General features: G+C 38.9%; 1 protein-coding gene across 8 annotated transcripts in view; it reads right to left on the reverse strand.

Annotated features, from left to right (window-relative positions):
* Positions 1-25577, reverse strand: part of LMBR1 (limb development membrane protein 1) — a 210272-nt gene that overhangs the window by 113138 nt on the left and 71557 nt on the right. Inside the window, exon 2 of one of the 8 annotated variants that reach the window (XM_063641764.1) lies at positions 4535-4750. The exons of the other annotated variants lie outside the window; for them this stretch is intronic. The gene's annotated coding sequence lies outside the window, so the exon portion shown is untranslated. The remainder of the gene's footprint in view (positions 1-4534; positions 4751-25577) is intronic. 8 annotated transcript variants of the gene reach the window in all.

Below are 25577 nucleotides of genomic sequence, written 5' to 3' on the forward strand. Positions count from 1 at the left end.
TTTAAATAGTAAAAATAAACAAAAAGTAACAAATGATCTAAACTTAGAAATCATAAAATAATTATAGTATGTATTTATTTAAATTTTTTTAACATTGTAACTTGTACCTATTGGGAAAAGTCAGTATACAAACTAATGTTTTTTTCCATGCCCTAAAGTAAATTCACTAAAAATATGACGTGTGCAGAGATCCAAAGGCACAGCCTCTTTAGACATATAGGCACCGGAATATTTAAATTAGAGCCACTAGCATTTATTGAGCCCTTAATAAATGCCAGATACTCTACTGAACATTTTACATGCATAATCCCATTTAATTTAAGCCTCATAAAAGCCCTAAAAATAATAATTAGCATTTATTGAGCCCTTATGTGCCAAGCACTATTCTAAGTGATTTACAGACATTATCCGAACTCATTTACTTGCCACAGCAATCCCACGAGGCAGGTAGCGTTACTGCCCCAATATGACAGAAGGGGAGCAGACCATGCAACTTGCCACAGCTGTAGAGCATGCAAGTGGCAGAGCTGACTCTTAATTCCTGAGATTTTTAAAAACTCACTGTATCACAGAAATTTTGGTAAACAATTCCAAGTGGGAAAGAAAAAGTCACAGAGACTGGCAATCTCAAGTGACCTTTTCCTCCTTGGCACAAAATGGTAAGTACGATAATAAGAACAGACTTAGTAAAAGACAGAGCCCTGTTAGGTATGTCATTGGGAGGGTATTTGGCCCAACATGTCAGATCATATTTTCTACAGGTAAAAAAATAAAATTTAAAACTGAGTTTCAAAATGATGGTGATAATCATTACAGAAGTTTATAAAATCAAGAGTCAAGATAAAATTTATGTCAAGGATAAATTCAATGAACTGTTTACAATTATAATTCAATGTTTTTGAAACTAGGCAACTAATGCTTTTTCAACACCTTTATTTCCAAGCAGTGGAGATGCGGTGATGAACGAACACAAACCTCTGCTCTCAGAGCTGTTCATGCTGCAGATCTGCATGCAGAGACCACCTCTGAGCTGGCAGTGAGCAAGGGAGCAGAGCTGTCCCTAACTACTGCAGTTATGAATAAACATAAAGGTTTGCAACTGTCCTAATGCCCTTTGGAATAGCATGGAGTATAAACAAACACAATTAATTTAGCAATTAATACGGGTCAGCTGGGGAGATTCACTTCCTTTAGTAGAAAAGGTAATATAATAAAATCAACTCACAGTTTCTTATTCAAAAATTACATAGATTTAACAAATTTACAATGTACATTTATCTTTGTAGAAAGTAAAATTTTTTATAAAACAATATCATAACATCTTTTAGTGGAAAAACTGCAATTTGAACTATTTAAAATTTTTAAAAATTTAAAATTTTTAAAAATGTAAATAATTTTATATTTTCCAGCCTTTAAAAAAAAAGCCAAACATTCTGTTTTCTTTATTCAAAAAGAGTATAATTAGAGTCAATTGTTTTATTGTGCTAATTACTGGAAGGGCATATAAAACGATGGCTGCATGCACACATCTGAGTTCTAGGCAGACCTGGGTTCACGTCCTGCTGCACTTCTATGTGACAACATTGCTGAATCACAGGTTCTTCATCTATAAAATATGGCTAATGACGGGTCTGTACACATTGGTAAGTATTAAATAATGCACATACAACTGACACAATGCCTGTCATAAAATAAGCATTTAATGAATTTTTGCTTTTATTAAGTTACGGCACGAGAGGCTACTAGCAACAGTGCTATCAGCTCCCACACCAAACTACCATCCTTCCTGAGACTCCAGGCTCACTTGCTAGTTTTCCCTTTCATCTTCTTTCTACCAGGTATATTGGCTCCTGGTTTTCGTTACTAGAAATGAGCATGTGTCCAGGAACAATCTCTTCCCTCCCCCAACAGCCTATGGGTAAAGGTATCATATACGCAACTTCTAAAAGTTGTATCTAAAGAATAAACTGACCTGGATCAAAGCTGTACCTTCCAGGTCCAATTCATAACCTAAAGTGCATGGTCTTTGGCCTCTCTTTTGCCTGCTTAACAGCATTTTCTCTTCTTTATGGTTTCCAAGTAAGTTACTTTCAGATATGTGAGGTACGACAATAATTAGTATTATGTAAATTACATAATTATTATTCTTTAGTAGGCTAGAGAACCATGGTTGTTAATCTATTGCTTTAGGTAGGCGTGGTGAAAGAAAGACATGACCGTTTCAAATCATTTGTGTTATAAAAGATAAAGGTGTGTCAAGAATTATACTCATTTTACACAAGATAGTTTTATTCCAATTAAATATCTCACAGTCTTTTTAAAAAAACATTTTTAAAAGTTATCTACTGGCCGGGCATGGTGGCTCACACCTGTAATCCCAGCACTTTGGGAGGCCGAGGCAGGCAGATTACGAAGTCAGGAGTTCGAGACCAGCCTGGCCAGCATGGTGAAACCCTGTCTCTACTAAAAATACAAAAAAAAAAAAATTAGCTGGACATGGTGGTGCGTGCCTGTAGTCCCAGCTACTCAGGAGGCTGAGGCAGGAGAATTGCTTGAACCCAGTAGGCAGAGGTTGCAGTGAGCAGAGATTGTGCCACTGCACTCCAGCCTGGGCAACAGAGTGAGACTCCGTCTCAAAAAAAAAAAAAAAAAAAAAGTTATCTACTACAGGTATACCTAAAGCTGATTGCATGTTGCTTTAATATGGTTTGCAGATACCACGTGAAGGTTTGTGGCAACTCTGTATTGAACAAGTCTATCTGTGCCATTTTCCCAATACCACATGCTCACTTCATTTCTCCATGTCTTATTTTGGTAATTTTTGCAATACTTGAAACATTTTCATTATTATTACATCTGTTATGATCTGTGACCAGTGATCTTTGATGTTACTATGTTAATTGTTTGGGGGCGCTGCAAATTGTGCCCATAAAAGATGCCAAACTTAATCAATAAATGTTGTGTGTGCTGACTGCTCCTCTGATTGGCCGTTCCCTCATCTCTCTCCTTCTCCTAGGGCCTCCCCATTCCCTGAGACACAACGATATTGAAAGTAGGCCATGTAATAACCCTACAATGTCCTCTAAGTGTTCAAATGAAAGGAAGAGTCGCACATCTCTCATTTTCAATCAAAAGCTAGAAGCTTAGTGAGAAAGGCATGTCAAAAAACGAGACAGGCTGAAAGCTGGGCCTCTTATGCCAGTTAGCCAAGTTGTGAATGCAAAGGAAAAGCTCTTAAAGGAAGTTAAAGTGCGACTCCAGTGAACATACAAATGACAAGAAAGCAAAACAGCCTTACTGCTGACACGGAGAAAGGTTTTGTGTTCTGGATAGATCACACCAGCCACAACATTCCCTAAAGTCACAGCCTGAGCAAGGCTGTAACTCTTCACATCTATGAAGGCTGAGGGAGGTGAGGAAGCTCCAAAAGAAAAGTTTGAAGCTACCGGAGGTTGGTTCATGAGGTTTAAGGAAAGAAGCCATCTCCATAACATAAAAGTGCAAGTTGAAGCAGCAAGTGCTGATGGAGAAGCTGTAGCAAGTTATCCAGAAGATCTGGCTAAGACCATCAATGAAAGTGGCTGCACGAAACAACAGATTTTCAAGGTACACAAAAACAGCCTTACACTAGAAGATGCCATCTAGGACTTGCATAGCCAGAGAGAAGTTCAATGTCTGGCTTCAAAGCTTCAATCAACAGGCTGACTCACTGGTTACAGGCAAATGCAGAAGGGGACTCTAAGTTCAAGCCTGTGCTCATTCCAGAAATCCTAAAACCCTTAAGAATTACCCTAAGCCCATTCTACCTGTGCTCTACAAACAAGAACAACAAACCTGCCCAGATGGCAGCACAACTATTTACAGCACGGTTTACTAAATAGTTTAAGCCTACTATTAAGACTTGCTACTCAAAAAAAAAAAAGATTTTCAAAATACTACTGCTCATTGACAATGCACCTGCTGATGGAGATGAAAGAGCCCTGGTGGAGATGTTTAAGAAGATCAATATTTTCATGCCTTAACGCAACATCCATTCTGTAGCCCATGGATCAAGGAGTAATTCTGACTTTCAAGTCATATTATTTAAGATACATTCTGAGCTGGGCGCGGTGGCTCACGCTTGTAATCCCAGCACTTTGGGAGGCTGAGGCGGGCGGATCACGAGGTCAGGAGATCGAGACCACGGTGAAACCCCGTCTCTACTAAAAAATACAAAAAATTAGCCGGGCGTGGTGGCGGGCGCCTGTAGTCCCAGCTACTCGGAGAGGCTGAGGCAGGAGAATGGCGTGAACCCGGGAGGCGGAACTTGTAGTGAGCCGAGATTGCGCCACTGCACTCCAGCCTGGGCGACAGAGCGAGACTCCGTCTCAAAAAAAAAAAAAAAAAAAAAGATACATTCTGTAAGGCTATACCTGCTACAGATTCCTCTGATGGACTGTGCAAGATAAACCGAAAACCTTCTGGAAAGGATGCACCATTTTAGATGCCGTTAAGAATATCTGCGATTCATGGGAGGTCAAAATATCAACCTCACCTGGAGTTTGGAGGAAGTGATAACTTTGAGATGTCAGTGGAGAAAGTCTCTGCAGATGTGGTAGAAATGGCAAGACGACTGGAATTAGAGGTGGATCCTGAAGATGTGACTGAACTGCTGCAATCTCATGATAAAACTTGAATGAATGAGGAGCTGCTTCTTAGGGATGAACAAGGAAAGTGGTTTCTTGAGATGGAATCTACCCTGGTGAAGATGCTGTGAACATTGTGGAAATGACAGTAAAGGACTTAGAATATCACAAACTTAGTTGATAAAACAAGGGCAGGGTTTGAGAGGATTGACTTCAATTTTGAAAGAACTTCTACTGTGAGTAAAATGCTGTCAAACAGCATCACATGCTACAAAGAAATCTTTTGTGAAAGGAAGAGTCAATCAATATGGCAAACTACACTGTTGTCTTAATTTAAGAAATTGCCAGTCACGCAACCTTTAGCAAAATCAAGGCAAGACCTCCAACAGCGAAAAGATTACAACTCACTGAAGGCTCAGATGATTGTTACCATTTTTTAGCAACAAAGGCATGTACATATATTGCTATTGCACACTTGATAAATGACATTATACTGTAAGTATAATTTTTATATGCTCTGAGAAATCAAAAAAATTGTGTGATTCACTTTATTGCCACATTTGCTTCATCACAGTACACTGGAACCAAACCTGCAGTATCTCCAAGGTATGCCTGTCATTCTTAGGTATGTAACATAGCAGGCATTGTTCTGGATACGTTAAGGTGCTATCTTTTTTTCTGAGACAGTGGTGTGATCATGGCTCACTGCAGCCTTGATTTCCCAGACTCAGGTGATCCTCCCGCCTCAGCCTACCAAGTAGCTGAGACTATAGGCGCATGCCACCATGCCAGGCTGATTTTTGTATTTCTTGTAGAGGTGAGGTTTCACCATGTTGTCCAGTCTGGTCTCAAACTCCTGGGCTCAAGCAATCCACTCACTTCGGCCTCCCGAAGTGCTGGGATTACAGATGTGAGCCACTGCACTCAGCCAGGTGCTACATTAATATTTTCTGAGAGGGAAGGTCCCTCATTTTACAGACGGACTTCAGGTTCAGAAACGTGCCCTTGTCCCAGAGCAAGAAAAAATTAAGCTATTCCTTCTAATATGCTGTAATGTTTTTAGGCAACATAAATTCCACCATTTCCTAAACTTTTTTTTTTTTTTAGACAGAGTCTCACTCCGTTGCCCAGGCTGGAGTGCAATGGCGCCATCTCGGCTCACCGCAATCTCCGCCTCCCGGGTTCAAGCGATTCTCCTGCCTCAGTCTCCTGAGTAGCTGGGATAACAGGCATGCGCCACTGCGCCAGACTAATTTTTGTATTTTCAGTGGAGACGGGTTTTCACCATGTTGGCTGGGCTGGTCTTGAACCCCTGACCTCAGGTGATCCACTCACCTCAGTCTTCCAAAGTGCTGGGATTACAGGCATGGGCCACCGCGCCTGGCCCCTAAACTTCTTATATTCTTTAGAGATGCTTGCAAAGGTATCATTACAAATCTCTAGATTAAAGGTCCATGAGGCATGAATATATTTCTCCTCCTCATTTTTTATTTCCCAATGCCTGCTATAGTGCTGAGTAATCAATAAAAATGAGTTCCATAAACAAACCATATTACAATCCATATAGCTAAATGTTAACAGGAAAAGACCCTCTCAGGAAAAAGATCACAGGCTGAACTAAAGAAGTAGTCTCAGAATTAATTCTCAATTGTCACTACAAAATGAACAAAATTATAACATATACAAAAAATAAGAAATATTAATTTTTAGCAGCTTTATTGAGCTACATAAAATAACCTACACATGGGGTATATCATTTGATAAGTTTTGTCATGAGAATGCACCAATGACACCATCACCATAATTAAGCTAATGAACATAAACACATCCATCACCCCCAAATTTTCTCATATCCTTTTATAATCCCTGCCTCCTGCCACTCCCCACCTCCCTCCGATTCCCAGTCAGCCACTGACTCTGCGCTTTAGAAAAGATGCATTTTCTAGAACATTATACAAATGGATTGTGTGATATATACTCTTGCTTTTGTCTGGCTTCTGTTATCTAGCACAACTATTTTGAGATTAGATTGAATTGCTATTGGACTGCATCCATTCACCTGCAAACAATCTATGTTGTTCCCAATTTGTGGCTATTAAAAATAAAATAGTCATAAATGCTCATGTACAAGTCTGTGTGGACCTATGCGATCATTTCTTTTGGGAAATACATAGGTCATATGGTAGATACATGTTTAACATTTTAAGAAACTGCCAAAATGTTTTCCATAGTGGTTGTATTTTACAGTCTCTCACCAGCAGAGATCAAGTTCATCCACATTTTCACTAAAAATAATATTTTAACCATTCTGGCAGGTGCACAGTAATATCTTATTGCTGTTTTAATTTGCATTTATCTAATAATGATGTGAACATCTGTTCATGAGCTTATCTGCCATCCATTTATGTCTTTTTTAGCTAAGTGTCTCTTCAAATCTGTTGCCTGTTTTTTCATTTTTTTTTTTTTAATTACTGAGTTTGGCAAGTTCTTTGTATGCTCTGAATACAACTCCTTTATCAGGTATGTGATTTGTCAATATTTTCTCCCAGTCTGTAGACTCTCTTTATTCTCTTAACAGTATCTTTAAAAGAACAAAATTTATTAGAAGTCCAATTTATCAATTTTTTTCTTTTATGGATTGTGCTTTTGCTATCCTACCTAAAAAATTATGGCCTAGTTCAATGTTACAAAGACTTTCTCCTATATTTTCTTCTACAAGTTTTATAGTTTTAGGATTTATATTTAAGCCGATGATCCCCTGAGTTACAATTTGCAAATGGTGCCAGGTATGGACTGAAGTTCATTTTTTGCCTATAATTAAACAATTGTTCTAGCACCATTTGTTTAAAAAAAAAAAATCATCTTCCCACTAAATTCCCTTGGCACCTTTGTCAAAAATCAATTGATAATATATGTATGTATCTATTCCTGGACAGTCTATTCTGCTGATTTGATCTGTTTATCTTTATGCTAACATCACACACTTTTTTTTTTTTTTTTTGAGACAGTCTTGATCTGTCATCCAGGCTGGAGTGCAGTGGCACGTCTCAGCTCACTGCAACCTCCGCCTCCCAGGTTCAAGCGATTCTCCTGCCTCAGCCTCCCAAGTAGCTAGGATTACAGGCGCATGCACCACACCAGGCTAATTTTTGTATTTTTAGTAGACACGGGGTTTCACCATGTTGGACAGGCTGGTCTCGAACCCCTGACCTCAAGTGATCTGCCTGCCTCGGCCTCCCAAAGCGCTGGGATTACAGGCAGAAGCCACCATGCCCAGCCACACTACACAGTCTTGATTACTGCAGCTTTAAAAGAGTCTTTAGGTCAGATGGTCAATCCTCTAATTTTGTTATCTTTCAAAGTTGTTTAGGCTATTCTAAGTCCATAGAATTTGCATCTGAATTTTAGATCAGCTTGTCAATTTCTACAAAGTATGCTGGAATCTTGACAGGCATGGTGTTGGATCTGTATCAATTTGAGGAGAGCTGACCTCTTAATATTGCTGTTACAGACTGAATGCTTCTGTCCCCACCCCCAAACTCATAATTGAAACCCTAATCCTCAGTGTGATGGCCGTTAGAGATGGGAGCCCATGGGGGGTAGTTAGGTCACAAGAGGGCAATCCTCATGATGGGATGGTGCCCCTACAGGAGGAGACAGAAGAGAGTTTGCTTTCTCTGTCTCTGCTCTCAGCCATGGAAGGATGCGAGGAGACAAACATCCGTGAACCAGGAATAGGGTCCTCATCAAGAACCTAACCATGGTGGCATCCTGATATAGGACTTTCAGCCTCCAGAACTGTAAAAAATATTTGTTTTGTAAGCCACCTAGTCTATGGTATTGTTATAGCAGCCCAAACTGATGAAGACAAGTGTCTTCTAATCCATGAACACAGTATCTGTCTCCACTTATTGTGGTACTCTTTAATTTCTCTCAACAATGTCTTATAGTTTATAGTACTTAGGTCTCACGCATCCCTAAGTATTTCATATTTTTGATGCTATCGCATATAAGTGATATTGGGTTGTAAATTCAATTTCCAATTATTAACTGCCAGTATATAGAAATACAATTGTTGTATCTTGATCTTCTATCCTGCAACCTTGAGGAATTTACTTACTGGTTCCAATAGCGTTTTTATAACAGATCCCATCAGAATTTCTGCATAGAAAATATCATCTGTGAAATACAGTTTTACTTTTTCCTTTCCAACTTCAGTGACTTGTTTTTTAAAAAAACCTCCAGAATGATGTTACATAGAAGTGGTAAGAACAGATGTCCTTGCCTTGTTCCTGATCTCATCTCAGGGGGGAAAGCATCCAGTCTTTCACCATTAAGTATGATGTTACCAGTAGGTTTTTTGTAGATTTTTTTTTTTTTTTTTTTTTTGAGACGGTCTCACTCTGTCGCCCAGGCTGAAGTGCAGTGGTGTGATTTCTCAGCTCACTGCAACCTCCACCTCCCAGGTTCAAGCGATTCTCCTGTCTCAGCCTCCCGAATAGCTGGGACTACAGGCGCACACCCCCACGCCCAGTTAAGTTTTATATTTTTAGTAGGGACAGGGTTTCACCATATTGGTCAGACTGGTCTCGAACTCCTGACCTCAGGCAATCCACCCGCCTCGGCCTCCCAAAGTGCTGGGATTACAGGCATGAGCCACTACGCCCGGCCTGATGCATTTTATTAGAATGATAACATCCCATTTCAGGCCTACTTTGCTGAGAGATTTTACCAGAAACGGATATTGAATTTTGTCATATGCTTTTTCTGCATGTATTGTTACGACCATATGACTTTTTTTTTCTAGCATGTTAATAAAATCACATGGATTGGCTTTGCAAAAGTCATGATGTATTATCATTTTTATACAGTGTTACATTTCATTTGCCAAAATTTTATTTAGAACTTAAGCATTTATGTTCATGACACTGGCCTGCAGTTTTCAGTTTTCATGTATTGTCTGCCTGGTTTTGATATCAGGGTAATGCTGACCTCAGTGAATTAGGAAATATTCCCATATCTTCAATTTTCTAGAAGAATCTGTGCAGAACTGCTATTATTTCTTCCTTAACTATATGATAGAACTGACAGTAAATCCTCCTGGCCTAAAGCTTTATTTGTGAGAATGCTTCTAACATTCCCAGAATATTTGAGATGGCTTTAATAGTTTTGCCTGTTAAGGAAATTTGTCCATTTCTCTAAGTTGTTGAATTTGTTGGATAAAGGTGTTCATAATATGCCATTATTATCCTTTTAATCACTGTTCAATATGTAGTGATGTCGCCTCTCTCATTCCTAATACTGGCAATTGGTCTCTTCTTTTTTGCTGATCAGTCTGGCATTGTTTATCAATTTCAGGGTTCTTCTCAGTGATTTCCTGTTTTCTATTTCATTGATTTCTTCTCTCATGATTTTTAAAAAAAGATTTCCCTTCTTTGGGATCTGTTCGTTGAATCTGCAGAAACTGATTTGAGGCCTTTTTTCTATTGTAATACAGGTATTTCGTGCCATAAATTTACCTTTAAAAACTTTGTAGACACATCACACAAATATTAAAACGTTTTGTTTTCATTTCATTCAGTTCAAAGCACTTTCAAATTTCCCTTTTGATTATTCTTTGACCAGTGAGTTATTGTAAAGTATGTTATCAATTACCAAATACTCGGGGATTTTGTAGATTGTTTCTAGGTAAGTTTCCTGACACTTATTTAATTTCATTGTCCTTACAGAGTGTATCTTGTATGACTTAAAATCCTAAAATGTATTGAGACTTATTTTACGGCAAAGAATGTGATCTCTCTTGGTAAATGCCCCCATTGTACTGGAAAAGAACATATATTCTATTCTTGGGTGTTCTATAAATGTTAATTAGGTCAAGTCAGTTGATAGCATTACTCAAATCTTCTATATCGTGATTTTTCTTCTATATGTTCTATCAATTATTGAAAGAGGGGTGTTGAAATATCTGAATGTAATTGTGATTCTGACTACACTTTCCGTTTTTGCTTCATGTACTTAATAGCTATGTCATCAGGCAGATATATGCTAACTATCATTAGGCTCTTTGGGTGAACAAACCACTTCAACACGATGAAATGATCTTCTTTATGACTGGTAATATTCTTTGCCCTTGTCTGATAATCATATAGCCACTCCAACTTTGCTCTGATTAAAATTAGCATGGTATATCTTTTTTCTCCTACTGCCATTAACCTAGCTTTGTCTTTACAGTGGGTATCTTGCAAGCAGATATACTTCAGTCTTGCTTTTATATTCAATTTGATTATCTCTGCCTTTTAGTTGTAGTGTTTAGAACATTACGTTTAAAGTGATTATTGATAGTTAGGTTTAAATCTATCAACTTGCTTTTTGTTTTCTATTTGCCCCATGTGTTAGCTTCCCTTCTTCTATGTTCCCATAGATTAAGTAATTTTTATGATTCTAGTTTATTTTCTTTGTTTACTTATTCACTGTATCTCTGTTGGGCTATTTCTGGTTTGTCTTCAGGTTTATCATATATGCCTTTAAGTCATCACAAACTGCCTTCAGATGATTTTATTGGCTGCTCTGCCAATGGAATAGCCATTCTTTTATTCCTTTACTTTCTTAATAAACTTGCTGTCACTTAGAAAAAAAAAGATAACACTTCATGTAGAGCATGAGAACTTCACAACAGTGCACTTCCATGGCTCTCCTCCTGTGTGTTATTGTTGTCACATAATTTACTTGTACATATATAATAAAATTCATAATACATTGTTACTATTTTTTAAACAGCCAATTATCTTTTCTAAACACATGATTTTTAAAAAGCTTCTCTATCCACCTATAAACTGCTGCTTCTAGTGCTCTTCATTTCATTTTGTAGAGTTAGGAAATGAGTTAAGATATATTCCCTTGGGTTTGTTTAGCTCACGGTTCCTAGATATCTATCTCCCACCCACTTCCTACCACATGAAGGACAACCTGTAACATTTTTTAATGTGTACAGCTCTGCTGATGATAAATTTTTATCTTTTGTGTATCTGACACTATCACTATTTTGCCTTTGTTCTGAAAAATATTTTCACTGGGGATAGAACTAGACTGGCTGGGATTTTTCTTTTAGTACAATCCTCCCTCAGTGTCTGTAGGGGACCGGTTCCAAGACCTCCCATAGATAGTAAAATCCACAGATGCTGAAGTCCCTTATGTAAAATGGCATGGTATTTGCATATAACCTATGCATATCCTCCTATATACTTTAAATCATCCATAGATTACTTATAATACCTAATACAGTGTAAATCTACATAAATTATTATACTATATTGTTTAGGGAATAAGAAGAAACAACTCTGTACATGCTCACTATAAACACAACCATCTTTTTTTCCAATATTTGTGATCCATGGTTGGTTGAATCTACAGATCTAGAACCCACGGATCCAGAGGGCTAACCATACTACACTGTTGCTACACTGTCACAACGTCATCTGGCTTGCATTGTTTCCCACCAGAAACATGCTGTGATTCTTATTATTGCTCCTCTGAACTTAACGTGTCTCTTTTTGTAGATGCATTTAAGATTTTCTCTTTATCAGATTTTGAGCAATCAGATTACATGCGTTGGTACAGTTTTCTTCATGTTTCTTGTACATAGAACTGGTTAAGCTTCTAAAATCAGTGAGTTTATAGTTCTCATCAATTTTGAAATTTTTCTGCCATTAACTTTTCAAATATTTTTTCTCAACTTCCCTCCTTTAGAAACACCAACTACATCACTGATACCCTGTGTGTTAGCCCACTTTGCATTGCCATCAAGGAATACCTGAGGCTGGGTAATTTATTTAAAAAAAAAAGAGAGAGAGAGATTTATTTGGCTCACAGTTCTACAGGCTGTACAAGAAGCTTGGTGCCAACAGCTGCTCTAAGGAGGGCCTCAAGCTGCTTCCATTCATGGCGAAAGGCGAAGGGGAGCTGGCATATGCAGAGATCACAGGACAAGAGAGGAAGCAATGGAGAGGGGGTGGTGCCAGGCTCTTTTTAACAACCAGCTCTTATGAGAATAAAGAACTCACTCACCCACCTCCCGGGAGGGAATTCATCTATTCTTGGGGGATCTGCCCCACTGGCCCAAACACCTCCCACTAGATCCACCTCCAACACTGGGAATCAAATCTCTCTCTCTTTTTTTGAGACAGTGTCGCGCTCTCTCCTCCAGGCTGGAGTGCAGTGGCACAATTTCAGCTCACTGCAGCCTCCACCTCCCAGGTTGAAGTGATTCTCCTGCCTCAGCCTCCTGAGTAGCTGGGATTACAGGCATGCACCACCACGCCTCGCTAATTTTTGTATTTTTAGTAGAAACGGTGTTTCACCATGTTGGCCAAGCTGGTCTCAAACTCCTGACCTGAAGTGATCCACCCACCTAGGCTTCCCAAAGTGCTGGGATTACAGGTGTGAGCCACCATGCCTGGCCCTGGGAGTCAAATTTCAACATGAGGTATGGGGGAATAAACATCCAAACTACAGCCCTATTGTCACTTTTCAGCCATTTTTCTCCCTGTGTTTCACTTTCACATAGTTTTTTGATTTTTTGTTTCTTTACATGGAGTGTTGCTCTGTTGCCCAGGCTGGAGTACAGTGGCACAATCTTGGCTCACTACAACCTCCACCTCTCCCGGGTTCAAGTGATTCTCCTCCCTCAGCCTCCCAAGTAGCTGGGACTACAGGCATGCACCACCATGCCTGGCTAATTTTTGTATTTTTAGTAGAGACGAGGTTTCACCAAGTTGGCCAGGCTGGTCTTGAACTCCTGACCTCAGGTGATCCACCCACCTGAGCCTCCCAAAGTGCCAGGATTACAGGGGTGAGCCACCGCGCCCAGCCCCACTTTTGAATAGTTTTCTATTGCTATGTCCTCAAATTCATTAATCTCTCTTCTGCAATGTCTAATCTGCCATTAATCTACTATTTTATATACTTTCACATCACATGCTATAGTTTTCATCTCTAGATGTTCGGTTTTTTGCATCTTTTACATCTCAATATGCTCAACATCTCCTCTAAGTTTCTGGAACATATGGAATAGTTATAAGAATTGTTTTCCCAGCCAGGCACAGTGGCTCACGCCTGTAATCCCAGCACTTTGGGAGGCCGAGGCAGGGGGATCACGAGGTCAAGAGATCGAAACGATCCTGGCCAACACGGTGAAACCCCGTCTCTACTAAAAATACAAAAATTAGCTGGGCATGGTGGCACACGCCTGTAGTCCCAGCTATTCAGGAGGCTGAGGCAGGAGAATCACCTGAACCCAGGAGGCGGAGGTTGCAGTGAGCCAAGATCGCACAATTGCACTCCAGCCTGGGCGACAGTCAGACCCCGTCTCAAAAAAAAAAAAAAGAATTGTTTTCAGGTATTTGTCTACTAATTCTGACATCTCAGTTGCAGACTCAAGGTAGGCATAGTGGACAAGGTCCCCATGCCTGAATCCCCAGACTTCTGTGAGTATGTTGCATGGTGTACTGGTTTTCTGGAACTGAGGAAACAAAGCACCACAAACCGAATGGCTTCAAGCAACAGAAATCTACTCTCTTACAGTTCCAGGGACTAGAAGTCTGAAATCAAGGTGTCAGCAGGACCACGCTCCTTCCGAAGGCTCCAGGGAAGAATCCTTCCTACTGTCTGTGGGTGGCTGCCTGCAATCTTTGGCATTCCTGGGCTTGCTGATGCCCTTATCCCACTCTTGGCCTCTGTCTTCACACGGCTTTCTTCCCTCTGTGTCTGTGTCTCTGCTTTATGTTTTTAGGAGGATACCAGTCTTTGGATTTGGGTCTTCGCTAATCTAAGATGACTTCATCTTCACTGATTATGTCTACAAAGACTGTTATTTCCAAATAAGTTCACATCCTGATGTTCTGAGTGAAACTGAATTTTGGGGGAATACGATACCACTCACCTCAGTACATATGGCAAAAAGGACTTGGCAGGTGTAATGAAGGTTATGGACCTTAAAATAGGAAGATAGCAAGACCATTTTGGATTATCCAGGTGGCCATAATCTTTCATGTGATTTTTAAACACACACACAGAGAGAGAGAGAGAGAGAGAGGGAGAGAGGGAGAGAAAACACAAGAGCGCAGAGAACTTTCTCCAGCTGGAGTCAGAGAGATGCAGCAGAAGGGAAGTCAGAGAAAAACCTGACCCACCTTTGTTACAGGGTATCACATAGAAGAGAAGAGAAAAGAGGCAAGCAGCCTCTAGAAACAAAGGCTAGCACCTGGCTGAGAGGAAGGAAATGAGGGCCTTAGTCCTAAAACTACAAAGAACCAAATTCAGCCAACAGTCTAAAAGCAAATTCTTCCCCAGGGCCTCCAATGAGGAAGGCAACCCTGCGAACATCTTGATTTCAGCCTGTGAGACTCTACACAGAGGGCCTTCATTTGCCAAAAACAGAACACCAGTTCAGCAAGGTTTTACTATGGGAAACGTTCGAACCGAGAAAATGATATCCCATTAATTCTACCCATCAGTGTAAAACAAAATGCTTCTCTGTGCAGCAATCTCCTTTCCAGTACTCTGCCTGGTACACTCCAGCCCCTTCTTGGTCTCTCAAAACTCCTGGGTTCTCAACTGCTCAGCTCCACCTGGGTTCCCCCTCTCTGTACTGCAGTGTGGAAATTCTCTCAAGGCAGCACCTTGTTTGCCCCCATCTCTGGGGATTATTGTCCTTCTTTGCCTATAGTTTCTCAAAAACCATTTCAGGTGGGAGGGTACATATCCAGTCCCCCTTACTCCACCTTAGCCAGACTATTTAGCTTTTAAAGTGTTTCTCTACCAACACTTGAATATTGGCTTTTTGTTGTTTGTAGATACAGGGTCTCGTTTTGTTGTGCTGGCTGGTCTTGATCTGGCTTCAAGCAATCCTCCCACCTCGGCCTCCCAAAATGTTGGAATTACAGGCTTACCACGCCTGACCTAATTTTTTGTACTCCACGTCTAAGCCTTAGTCCTCAATAATACAGAAAAAGCTCTGGACATAAAACATCAGCAAAGAGTGCTTGTTCTTTACTACCTATCTATCCTAATGGATTTGTTGATCATAGAAAAAACGTTTTAAAACTGTAGTTACCTACTCTATTTCAAGTTGGCCTCCCCAACTACTTATTGATATCCTTGCCCCTTGTTTAATTCTCTCAACGTACAACTCAACAACAAAACAAAGTCTGTTTATTACTAAAAGAGTAAGCCTCAACTCCTATGTCTTAGTCTTCTCTTACTAGCTGGAATACTGCTCCCTATTGTGAAATACACGTTCTCTTCGTTCTCTTGCCCCAAATTCCTAAAACCGAACTATTCCAGTATACATTTCTACAATGGGCCTCCAGGATGCGTCACAGATATCATCAAGCTTATTCTTTTTCTCCTTTCCCACATTCTTTCTATTATGTTCTTTGATACATTTAGAAAATAAAGTCTACTCAAATGATGTTGTATTAGAAAATCTTAAAATAATAATGAAATAATTGCAAAGCCTCACTTTGGTTAAGTTCCTTTACACTGTTCAATACCTTCTACTTTGAATTCACATTCAGAAAAAAACACCATCACTTGAAGGAAAAAAGTCCTAGTTTTTTTTATCTTTTCCAGACAAAGAATTGTTTTAGACTGAAATAACCTCTTTCCTCTAATGAACTAAAATATATATTTATTTCAATACTTAAGCAGAACAGATACAATTGTAAGAATCTAAAATTAAAATCTGTTCAAAATAAACAAAAGCTTGCTCTTATTTTAGTGCACCAAGAATAAGGTACAGAGCAGAAGAGAACCTAAGATCCCCTTAGCCAACGCACCCATAAACAACTTTTTCTTAAAAGAGACTCAATAAATTCCTCACAAATTCCACAACTTACAAATGATAGCCCCGGGATTAAATCCCAGATCTCTTTTTCTTTCTACATATGACTGAATAATGTCTCATACTTAATATTCTGGGTGAAAAAGGAACAATGTTTTGAGTTTTCTTAATATAATCTGCCAAAAAGAATGTATTAGTTTAGTAAGATTTTACTAAGGGAAATAATGAATATGATATTCCATTAATTCTATCTAACAACATAAAACAAAATGCTTAACTGAGCCTGCAATCAGTTTTGTAAAACGGAACAAAACAAGTCTGCATTTGTTTCCTCAGTTGTTTACATGTGGGTGTGCACATGCACAATCAAGGCTTCTTAAAACACCAAGACATCTTTCAACTACAGAAAGGTCTTTAAAAATCTAATTTCAGTAAAATATTGAATATATTATATCTATTTAGTGTACTATAATGTACTCTAACAAAATCAAGGTATTCACACAATTTGTGACTTTTAAAACTTCCCCAGTTCTCAATGGCAGATAGCTAAGTGCGTAGCACTTTACGTCTAACAGCCTGGATTTGCACCTATCACAAATATGTGACCTTGAAGAGGGATTGTAACTCTGTCACTCAGTTTCCTCAGGTATACAATAGGCTATAATTCACAGGGCTCTTATGAAGAACAGAAGATAAATTAAGACCCAATATGTTAAACAAATGTCAGTGCCTCTTCCCTGCCCTGTCTCAATATCATAAAAATGGTAAAAGGCCAAGCGTGGTGGCTCACACCTATAATCCCATCACTTTAGGAGGCCAAGGCAGGCAGATCACCTGAGGTTGGGAGCTCGAGACCACCCTGACCAACATGGAAAAACCCCGTCTCTACTAAAAATACAAAATTAGCCAGGCATGGTGGCACACGCCTGTAATCCCAGCTACTCGGGAGGCTGAGGCAGAAGAATCGCTTGAACCTGGGAAGAGGAGGTTGTGGTGAGCCAAGAACATGCCATTGTACTCCAGCCTAGGCAATAAGAGTGAAACTCTGTCTCAAAAAAAAAAAAAAAAAAAAAAAAATACAAAAAACCTGAAAAGTTCTGACATACACCAGCATTTAGACTATATAAAGACAACAGAATGATGCGAGTTATAACTACAGTTAGCTCTCAACCCTTTCCTTAAAGAATTATTCTCATTAATTGCACCAAAAAAAAAAATTTAACCAGCAAAACCTATATACATAGGTGATACTGAAAATATTTTAAAATGGCAATGACAAAAACCAGGCATAGAAAATCAATTGCAAATAAATACCACAACTAATTAACAACATCAATGTAGCACAACTGTGCGTGATTTTTTTGTCTGGATATTCTAAATTTTCTATAAGAAGCATATAAAGTCCTCTAAAATTCACAAAGCATATATTTAAACACCTTTGTGAAACTCAAAATTCTCCAGCTCCCTGTATCATATAATTTCCCCCATAAAATGAATAAAAAGGGCAGAAAATAATAAAGCTAAACTGAGATGGGGATGCTGAGCTAGGCTCACTCATCAGCCACGTGGCTCACTTTATTTACTAGTTTCTCTGAGTGCACAGTTTAGATTTTAGCCTCAGCAATATTACAAAGTACCACGTGTTGGGGAGCCCCAAATATTGCTCTCAAATTGTTGTAACCATGAATATAAATTCTTGAATGCTAAGCGTCCACTATGCTTTTATATTCAGAAGAAAAAAAGTTTAAAACCTATTTCTAACTTTTGACATCCAGAGAAGAATTTGAATTTTACTGTATAAAAGGGACATGTATGAGTAAAGATAAATTCTGGAGCATAAAAGAAGACTCTTTTTATTGTTATTGATCCATAAACATATATGCTTCCAGAATTTATCTTTATAATCATACATGTCCCTTTTATACAGTAAAATTCAAATTCTTCTCTAGATGTCAAAGCTAAAAAAATAAAACTTTGCCTTAGGCAACGCTCACAAATCACTAAAAAGCATCTATTCTGACTAACCAATACACTTACTCAAAACAAAGATAGTTTATCCAAAGCTAAATGAAAAAAATCTTTTTTTTCTTTCTTCCTTTTTTCTTTTCTCTTTTTGGAGACAGAGCCTCACTCTGTTGCCCAGGCTGGAGTGCAGTGGTGCAATCTTGGCTCACTGCAGCCTCTGCCTCCCAGGTTCAAGTGATTCTTGTGCCTCAGCCTCCAGAGTATCTGGGATTATAGACGCACACCATCACACCAGGCTAACGTTTGTATTTTTAGTAGAGATGGGAGACGGGGTGAAGAAATCTTTATCAGCAGATCAAACAAGCAGCAATGTCTGTTAGACACCTGAAGAAAACGATTCGGTACCCTGAATCAAGAAGGGTTCCAAATACCAGTTAATTTAGTTTGTCAAGAAATTAGATGCCTTTTTCATGTACTGATCAACCAGCTTTTTTCAACCTAGGTAATTAAATGCAAAATATTAAGTTTATTAGCCAGAATAAATAAATGTGAAAATTTCAGACTCAACTTATGCTAATCTAACAAAATTTGCAATATATAAGAAAGTAAAAATACTACGAGAAGAACATCTAATACATAGATATAATAATATATCTAAGATATATTGCTAAGTAGTAATTATATTCTTGGCGATTTTGCGAAGCTTAGTAAATTTCCAACGTTTTATAAATATACATCAACATACACACATACATATTCCTTAATAATATTCTATAATTTTGATAAATCATTCTTAAAAATTACTGTTAGGGCCAACACATATATTTCATTATACATTATTTCATATTAATTTGTAAAATAAATATTAATCAAATCTCTCTGCTTTAGAAAGGTAAAATTATACACTTCCATATAGTAGTAAAACCCTAAGAAATTCAGCAACAGTATAACGACAACCTATTTGAAAGATATCCAATGCCCATCCCGAGAACAGGTATTTGAATTTAAAGTTATTTAATCGTGGTTTAAAATAAAACAAGACTGAATTTCCAGATCACCATAGGATGCATTAACTTCTAGCTCCATCTGCTGGAGTTACAAAATATTTCAAACTTCAATATACGAGACTATGGAGGAAATAATTTATCATTTTTCCTCACATAGACAAAAGCCTCCATGAATTTAAATTAAAAAATGAATCAGAGTTCAGCCATACTCAATAATTTCCAAAATGACAAAAGTTCAACCAATATTTCAGTAGAATTAAAGATCTAATCCAATTATCAAAAAGTAATTTATACAATTGTTTTAAATTCTACCAACAAAGCATAAGCCTTAGAAAAGAGACTACAGTCTGTTTTCAAGTAGTGTGAGGACTTCAGAATTATTAGCCACTGTTGATTTGGGGTGAAAAGAGACAGAGAGAAAGAGAGAGAGAGAGAGAGACAGAGAGACAGAGAGACAGAGACAGAGAGAGAGAACTTCAGAATTAGAATAGCCTCTGCTTATTTACTTAGAAGAAAAATAAATAACAATTACCAATGAGTTGTGGGACTTTTTATCTTAATATAACTTTTTTCTTAAAAAACAAATAGTATGTCCATTGTATAAATGCAAACACCAAATGCAAAGTAAATACCAAAAAAAATGCATATCACAAAATCCTACAAAAAGAGTTAAACTCTTTGTATTTAACCTTCCAGATATTTTTCAGTGCAGCTACCTACACATGTACTCTTTTTTCTTTTTACAAAATAGGCACTGGATCGTAAATATGGGCTTTTTTCTGGTATCTTTGTATATCAACAAATACCTACATTATCATCTATAATGGCCAAAAAAGCACTCCACTGTTTGGATCTGGCAAGATATGATTAATTTCCTATCCCAAACACTAGGATTCTTCTGTTTGTAATGTTATAAACAATACCTCAATATCCAGTAACTATCTTGATACACATTATGATAAATGACTGAACTACTGTGCACAAACGACGAGTAACATTTAGCGAACAACAGTACATTAAAATTTATTAGGGACTTACTTTTGACTTAGCATCTATTCATAAGTAAACATAATATTTTCTTAAGTTTGATTGCTTATACTCTAAAAGTTTGGTTTTTTGGATCTTCTGTAGAACTTAAAAGGATGGATTTTGCATTGTGTCCAAACAGTGTATCGTCTATTCCTGATGACAAATCAAAACAAAGCACACAGTCCTTGCAGCGACTTGTCGGATTCATTGTGGTTATATTTTAACAGACAATCTCAAACTGGGCATTCATGTCACAAATGTTTGTTTTGTCTCTATCTCTGGTCATAAGTGAGTGGAGAGATTAGCCAAAATTGGGCCCCACTGGGGAAAAATCACTCAAAAACTGAAGAATTATTTCCTGGTTTTATTTAAGGGTACAATCTAATTCCATCATTTTCCTATCTTCCAAATTTTTATCATTATTTGGCTCTTATTTTGATATTAAATTCACAGTACTTAAAATTAGCCATTGTAAAGTGAACAATTCAGTGGCATTTGCACGGAACTGTTCGTTTCCAATGGTGTGCAACCACCACCTTTACCTAACTCCGAAACATTTTTATCACCCCAAAAGGGAAACCCACAAAGCAGGTGTATCATTGTTTTTCAACTTATGGAAAGGAAGAGGGCCGGGCACGGTGGCTCACGCTTGTAATCCCAGCACTTTGGGAGGCCGAGGCGGGCGGATCACGAGGTCAGGAGATCGAGACCACGGTGAAACCCCGTCTCTACTAAAAATACAAAAAATTAGCCGGGCGTGGTGGCGGGCGCCTGTAGTCCCAGCTACTCGGAGAGGCTGAGGCAGGAGAATGGCGTGAACCCGGGAGGCGGAGCTTGCAGGGAGCCGAGATCGCGCCACTGCACTCCAGCCTGGGCGACAGAGCGAGACTCCGTCTCAAAAAAAAAAAAAAAAAAAAAAAAGGGAAGAGTTTCATATTTTCCTATTAATTTTTTAACAGTACACAAGATATAGAAAATGTATAGAAGTGGTACTTTATTTTTTCGGTCCATTTTTTAACCCATTTTCCTATTTTAATTATAACAACAAAAAGAACTTACACTACTATTTTAATTTATCATCTCTGCCCCATCCTACAACAAACTACAGTTGCTGGCATGTCATGGACCCACACTGTGTGAATGATAGAACACATCTCACAGCATCAAGTTGACAAGTGATGACAACCCACCAGCCAAAACCCAGTGGCCAGAGGATCATCATCAGTTCTCCTAACTCCAGTGCTCCAATGTCATTTTTCTATATCACATTTTTCAAGCTGTTTTCTCACTGCAGGCAGAGATACATCTTGTTTACATGACACAGTTTACTAAGGTTATTATTTTATTTATGTTACAAAATTCTTGCCCAGAAAAGTAAAGTAGCATTCCAAGGTAATATGGTTAACACATAACACCTCAAACCTGTATCCAAAATCCAAACACTGTATTTAAGCCAAACGAAATATATTTGCACATACAAAAAAAGCATTATCAACACATTTAGCCTCTAATCCATATGTGATTTACACATTAAAGGCACAATCAAAAACATCCATACTGACAATTTTATAAAATAAGCCATTAAATTTCCTCTCAAATTCACTTTTGCCAAAATATTCCTAATGACATAATTATAATGACTTTTATTCCTTCAATCAATAAATATTTATTGAACACTTTCAACATGAAAGTACTAGAACAGACCCTCCATGGAAGATTAAAGGAATCTGAACATTTTCTGAGTACTCACAGAATCCCATAAATGTCACAAAACTGTAAATGACAGATTGACAAATGAATATAAGTGATATAACTGTGCTCTGGGGAAAAGGAAATAACCAGACCGTTTGTGAACTTCTAGACATTGGCTCTGAACTGACACTGATCCCAGGAGACCTTCACTGTGGCTCTCCAGTCAGAGTAGGGGCTTATGGAGGTCTGGTAATCAATGGAATTGTAGCAGAGGCCCAACTCAGAGGGGGTCCCTGAACCCATCCTGGGGTTGTCTCCTCTCTTCCAGAAGGCAATTAACGGAATGGAATGGCTAGCAGAATCCCCACACTGATTTCCTGACCTGTGGAGTGAGGGCTATTACGGTGGGAAAGACAAAGCGGAAGCTACTAGAACTGCATCTACCTGGGAAAACAGTAAACCAAAACCAATACTCCATTCTCAGAGGGATTTCAGAGATTACTGCCACCGTCAAGGACTTGAAAGATACAGGGGTGGGGATTCCCACTACACCCCCATTCGACTCTTATCTGGTCTGTGCAGAAGACAGACAGAGCTTCCAGAATAACAGAAGATTATCGTTAAGCTTAACTAGGTGGTGAGTCCAATTACAGCTGCTGTACCAGATGTGGCTTCATTGCCTGAACAAATTAACATGTCACCTATCTGGTATGCAGCTACTGACCTGGCAAATGCTTTTCTCTCTGTCCCTGTTAGTAAAGACCACTAGAAGCAGTTTGCTTTCAGCTGACAAGGCCAGCAATAAGCCTTCACTGCCCTACGTCAAGGGTATATAAATTCTGTAGCCCTGTATTATAATTTAGTTCACAGGAATCTTGATCACCTTTCCCTTCCATAGGATATTAATATCACACTGGCCCATTACGTTGATAATATTTTGCTGATTGTAACTAGTGAGTGAGAAGTAACAACCACTCTAAACTTATTGGTAAGACATTTGTGTGTCAAAAAGTGGGAAATAAATCTGACAAAAATTTAGGGGCCTTCTATCTCAGTGAAATTTCTAGGGATCCAGTGTTGTAGGGTATATGGAGATATCCTTTCTAAGGTGAAGGATAAATTGTTGAATCTGGCGCCTCCTGCATCAAAAAAGAGGCATAACATCTAGCAGGCCTCTCTGGACTTCAAAGACAACACATTTCTCATTTGCGTGTGTTGCTCCAGCTGGTTTACTGAGCGGCCTGAAAAGCTGCTGGTTTTGAGTAGAGCCCAGAACAAGAGAAGGCTCTGCGGCAGCTCCAGGCTCTGTGCAGGCTGCTCTGCCTCCTGGGCCACATGACCCAGCAGATCCAAGGGTGCCTGAAAGGGCAGAGGCAGAGACGCATGCTGTGTGGAGCCTTTGGCAGGTTCCTCTCAAGGTGAACTGCAGCACAGGCCCTTAGGATGTTGGGGCAATGCCCTGCCATCCTTGTGGATAACGACTGCCTTTGAGAAACAGCTCTTGGCCCACTATGGGGCTTTAGTAGGGATTGAATGCTTAAACATGGACCACCAAGTTACCATGGGACCTGAGTTGCCCATCATGAACTGAATGTTTTCTGACCCACCAAGCCAGAAAGTCGGGTGTGCACAGCAGCATTCCATCATCAAATGGAAGTGGTACATGTCTGGGCCTAAGTAGGCCCTAAAGGTACAAGTTACATAAAGAAGTGCCGCCAATGCCGATGGTCCCCACTCCCGCTAGGCTGCCTTCTCTTTCCCAGCCTGCACTTATAGTCTCCTGGGGAGTTCCCTAAAATCAGCTGACGGAGGAAGACCTGGGCCTGGTTTACAGGTGGTTCTGCATGATATGCAGGCCCCCACGTTAGTGGACAACTGCAGCACTACTGCCCTTTCTGGAACATCCCTAAAAGGACAGCGGTGAAGGGAAATTCTCCGATGGGCAGAACTATGGGCCGTACATCTGGCGGTTTACTTTGCTTGGCAAGAGAAATAGCCAAATGTGTGATTATTACATATTAATGGACCATTGCCAATGGTTTGGCCAGATGGTCAGTCTTGAAGAAACACAATTGGAAAACTGGCAATACGCAAATTGGGATGAGGTACATGAACAGACCTCTTTGAATGGGAAAAAAATGTGAAAGTATTTGTGTCCCATGTGAATGCTCACCAAAGGGTGACCTCAGCAGAGAAAGATTTTAATAATTAAGTGGATAGGTAGACTGGCTCTGTGGATACTAGTCAGCCTCCTTCCCCAGCCACCCCTGTCATCGCCCAATGGGCTCATGAACAAAGTCACCATGATGGTAGGGACAGAGATCATACATGGACCCAGCACCATGGACTTCTACTCACCAAGGCTGGCCTGGCTATAGCCACTGCTAAGAACCCAATCTGCTAGCTGTGACTTTTGTTTTCCATATCTCCCCACCAAATATTTATTTATTTAAACACACATGAACATGTATAGACACATACATTTCCCTAACACAGACAAAACAATTAAAAGACAAATTTCCATAGCATTGTAATGTCCCATATCGCACAAAATATATGCCTTTGCTTACGAAAACCTTCATAAAATATATGAACTTTTTAAAACCTAGTAGGAGCAAAGTATTACAAAACTATAGTCTTTAAAACAATATGGCACTGGCATAGGAATAGACAGATGAACCAGAGGGAAAAAACAGAAAGTAAAACTCAGCATTTATTTCCTGCTTACTCTTGGCCACCAGGCAATAGACTAGGTACTTTATACTACACATATATTCCACTTACTACATATAATAATTCTATAAACTAGACCTTGATATGGTCATTTTATAGATAAAAGACTGAGACTTTGAAAGCGTAAACAATTTGCTCAAGGTTGCTAAGGGTTTCAGACAGATTTGAAATTCAAGCCCAGGTCTATCTGACTCCAAAACCTGCATACCTGAGCCCAGAAACAAACGCTAATATAATATTTAGCTTACTGAAAATGAAGCATAAAAAATCAGTACAGAAAAGAATATTCAATTAATGGTATTGGGACAATTAGCTGTCATATCTCAGGGTGCAAAACAATCTTCTAAACACAAAAACAATTAGAGACACCAAAGAGAAAAAGAAAAACCAAATATTATAAAAAAAATTCAAATTCTGGAAAAAAGCAATTAACATTAAAAAGCAAAATAACAATCAGAAAAACGTATAAAAATTGAAATGAAAAGCTGATGTGTTCACACATAAAGAGATCATAAATTCAATATGAAAAAAGCAACAACCACAAAAAAGGGCAAAGGACATTAATCAAATAAAATGATACATGGGCTGGGCACGGTGGCTCATGCCTGTAATCCCAGCATTTGGGAGGCCGAAGAGGGTGGATCACTTGAGGTCAGGAGTTTGAGGCCAGCCTGGCCAACATGGTGA

This window comes from Symphalangus syndactylus, chromosome 6 (assembly GCF_028878055.3).
Source record: "Symphalangus syndactylus isolate Jambi chromosome 6, NHGRI_mSymSyn1-v2.1_pri, whole genome shotgun sequence".
Classification (NCBI taxonomy): Eukaryota; Metazoa; Chordata; class Mammalia; order Primates; family Hylobatidae; genus Symphalangus; species Symphalangus syndactylus.